Below are 4,557 nucleotides of genomic sequence, written 5' to 3' on the forward strand. Positions count from 1 at the left end.
AAGTTGTATCTGATTTGGTTTTGATTTGCATTTCCCTGGTTACTAATGATGTTGACCGTCTTTTAATATGCTTATTGGTCATCTGTGTATCCTCTCCAAAGAAATGTTGTCCTCACTGCTTTTACCATTTCTAATTGGACTGTTTTTGCTGCTTGTTTTTAAGTGTTCTTTATATAAACTGAATATTAAGCCCTCAACAGATACATGGTTTGCAAATAATTTCTTCTGTGTGTTTTTTCCACTTTCTTGAAAATGTTACTTAATACTGGAAAGGTTTTAATTTGAAGTCCAATTTATTTTTTTTTTGTTGCTTGCCCTTTTGATGTAAAATTTAAAAATTCTAGCCTAATACAGGGTCTTAAAGATATTCCCTTAGATTTTCTTCTAGGAGTTTTATAATTTTAGCTCCTATTTTGGTCATTGACCTATTTTGACATGTTTTACATAGAGAGTTAGGGTGACTTTTTTGCGTATCAATATCCGGTTTTCCTAGCACCATTTGTTGAAGTTAATTGATTGTACTTGATACCTAATCAAAAATCTATTTGGTATAAATCTTTTTTTTAAATTGAATTTTAAAATCTATTCTCTTGGTCTACATGCCTGTCCTTATGCTAGTACCCAACTTTTAAAATTACTGTAGCTTTGTAATGAGTTTAAACTAGAGAATGTGAGTCTTCCAACTTTGTGCTTCAAGATGGTTGTGGCTCTTCAGGGTCTCTTGCCCTTTCCATTGACTGTGATGATTGGCTTATCCCATTTTGTGAAGAAGGCTGCTGGAATTTCACTGGGATTGTATTGAATGTTATCAATCACTTTGAGAAGTATTGATACCTTTACAATGTTTAGTCTTGAAATCTATGGACCTCTGTATGTCTCTCCATTTATTGAGGTGTCGTTAAGTATCTCTCAGCAATATTTTGAGGTTTACTGTGTATAAATCGAATATACTTGGTTAAGTTTATTTTTGGGTATTTTATTTTTGGAAGAATTTTAAATGGAATTCCTGCCAGTGTACTGAATTCATTTTTCAGCTCTAGTAGAGATTGTTGGGGATTTTCTAATTATAAGAATGTTATCTACAAATAGGGAAGGTTTTACAACTTTCCTAACTCAGATGGTTTCAATTTCTTTTTCTTGTCTGATGCCTTGATTTAACTTTCAGCGCAATGTTGAAAGGAGACATCAGCATCCTTTTTGTGTTTTTAGTTTTTAGGGGTAAAGCATTCAGTCTTTCACAATTGAGGATGGTGTTATTTGTGGGGTTTTCTTACATGCTGTTTTATCATGTTAAGGTTACTTTCTATATCCAGTTCTAAGTTTTCATCAAGAAAGGGTGCCATCTTTGTCTAATGATTGTTCCGTGTCAATTGAGATGATTTTATTAGAAACCCCATCATCCATGTGGTATATTGCATTGATTTTCCTGTGTTCTTTGGATGATAAATACCACTTGGTCATGGTATAGAATCTTTTCATACTATTGGATTCAGTTGGCTAGTGTTTTGTTGATTTTTGCATCTATTTTCATGAGGGGCATTGGTCTTGAGTATTCTTTTAATGTCATATCATTATCTTGCTTTCGTATTATTAGGGTGATGCTGGCCTCTTGGAATTGATTGAGGAATGTTTGACCCACCTCAAATTTTTGGTACATTTGAGAAGGATTGGTCTTACTTCTAATTTAAATGTTTGGTAAAATTTCTCTGCTCTTGGGATTTTAGTGAGGTTTTCTATTCTCGATTTACTTTAGGTATTTTGTAAGTGTAAGAATTTGTCCATTTATTTTGGTTTAATATATCACTGTGGAACTGCTCATAGTATCCTCTCATAATGCTTTTTATTTCTGGAAGTAATGTCTCCTCTTCCTTTGTGACTTCACTGAAGTGCGCTTTTTTCTTTACCAGTCTTTTCAAAGAACTTACATTGGTTTCATTGATACTCGATTGTTTCATTCCCTACTTAATTTGTCTTTGCTTTAACTTTTATTTCCTTCCTCCTCCTGATTTTGTTTGGTTTATTTTCTAATTCCTGTAGGTGTGAGGTGATCATTACTAGCCTAAATGTCCTTCCCTGCAAAGCTTTTTCTGCAACCCCTAAGTTTTGGTAATTTTTCCCTTGTGATGTCTTCTTTGACCATTGATTGTAAGATTCTTGTTTCCAGGTACTTATTTCCTGGTTTTCCTGTGTAGTCATTTCTAGCTTCTGTCCATTGTGGTTAGATGATAACTTCATATGATTTCAATATTTCAAAGTTTAGACTTGTTTTATAATCTGTGGTATATTAAAATATGACCCCACAAAGAAAAATGATGTCATAACACCCTGTCCTTTAAAGGCCCTACACTTCACTTTAACCCTTATGACAGAAGTCTAGATTGAGACAAGGATGGCTGAGCAGAAGTAGAAGCCAGAAGGAAGAAGAAGCTTGCCCTGTGACAGTGCAGAGATAGAGGCCATGGAACACCAGACATCACCACCAGAGTGCTACAGACTTGGAGAACGCATAGCCTGCTCATACCTTGGTATTGGCCTTCTCTAGTCTCCAAAACTGTGAGATTCTTAATTCCTGTCTTTTAAGTTAACCAGTGTGTGGTATCTGTCATAGCTGTGGCAAACTGTTTTTTGTACTGGGAATTTGGGTGTTACATATTTTTAGGTATCTGTAATAGCTAAGTGGCTTTGGAAGTAGGGAAATATGTGGATACTGAAAGAATTTTAAGGTGTTTCTCATGAGATTTCAGAAAAATGTGAAGAGAGCTTTAGAAAGAATTTCTGTTATCTTAGAGAATATTCATATTGTCCCAGACAAAAAGTTGGTAGAAATGTGGACACCAAAGGTGCTTCCAGTGGGGCCTTAGAATAAAATGAATGGGTTATTGGAAACTAAGGAAAGGCAATTCTAGTTATAAAGTAGAGAGCTTGGTTGAATTATCTTAGTGTTGGCATGAAATTCAAACTTGTAAATTTCCAAGTAGAGTATGGACACAGCCTGCTTTCTCATTTCTGTTCGTCATAAAATCTGAGAGGAAAGATATAAATTAAGGACTGAACTGTTAATCCACAGGAATCAGCTAGTGATGATTTGGAAAATTTTTGGCCTATCCAAATGTGTTTTGAGGTCCTCTCTAAAGTTCTGAGAGCAGAGCATCCATAGAACAAGGCCCTACAGAAGGGCTTAGGTGAACATCCCTTTAATAGAGTGTGACTGAACATATGTGCCTGCTAAGGAAATAAGGCATAGTTCATGGATCCAATCAGCTATTGCAGATGAAGTGACAATTGGAGATACAAGTACACAGAAAAGATCTGTGGAATATCCTTTTTTCTGAAGACTTGGACTCCTGTGAATTGCATGGAGAGCTGACAAGGTTTTTGACAATATTGTGTAAGCAGGAACACTGGAAGCTTCCAATGAAAAATAAAGACATGGGATGAAACAAGGGATAAAAACCTTCAAAGGAAGAATCATTGAAATGGATGTATGGGAAGTAGAGATTTCCTGATGCCTAGAGGTAGTGTTTCCTACCCCAGCCTTTGGGTAGGGTGGAGTTTCTTCCCCAGCCATTTCAAGGGGCAGGATTTCCCCCCTGGCATTTGGAGGTGTGAACCTTATGCCCAGGGTGAAGTGTGGTATATTTAGGAGTATATATCCTCCATTTTCTTATTGACCTGTTGCTGTTCTATCCATTATTAAAAGAACTGGTGAAGTCTCCTACTATTAATGTAAAACTATTTCTTACTTGTTACCTGAAAATGTTTGAGTCACATATTTAAGGGCTCTGCTGTTTGGTGCATAAATGCATTTAGTATATCTTCTTGCTGAATTGACCCTGTTAATATGTAGTGCCCATTATCCCTTGAAATGTTTCTTACTTAAAAGTCTGTTTTGTGAGACATTAGTGTAGCCAGCCCAGATCCCTTTGGTTACATTTGCATGGAATTTTCCATCCTTTCATTTTCATCCTTATATCCTTTAATTTAAAGTGAGTCTCTTTAAACAGCATGTAGTTGGGTTATACTTTCTAAATCCATTCTGCCAAACTCAGCCTTTTGACTCGAGAGTTTAATTCATTTACTTTTAAAACAATAGTGTAGGACTCCACCATTCTATTTTTCCCATCTTATGCTTGTTTTACACATTTTTATGTATCTATTTTTGTACTTCATTAATGTTTTGTACTGAATCACAAGAATTTCTCATTTTCTTCAGTGTGTATGTATTGTGTATAATATCCTAAAAATATGACAAACTAGTTAGGAATGATAACCATCTAAATGTCAATAACATGCCCAATCTATTCCTAAACCCTCCTTCCTCCCACCTTTATCTCATCACAAATTCCATCTTTGTACATTCTATTCCTAAAACAATAGATTTATTTGTATGTATTTGCATTTTCAATCCAGTGAGTAAAAAATGGAATTACAAACCAATCCTATAAGAAGTAGAAAATGGAGTTGTAAAGCAGAAGGAAAATAGTATGAGCATGTTTATTTTTATTCATGTACTTGTCTTTATTGGAAGTCTTTATTCCTTCATACATTGGATCTACT

This window comes from Choloepus didactylus (genome assembly GCF_015220235.1).
Source record: "Choloepus didactylus isolate mChoDid1 chromosome 23 unlocalized genomic scaffold, mChoDid1.pri SUPER_23_unloc3, whole genome shotgun sequence".
In the NCBI taxonomy this organism is placed as follows: Eukaryota; Metazoa; Chordata; class Mammalia; order Pilosa; family Megalonychidae; genus Choloepus; species Choloepus didactylus.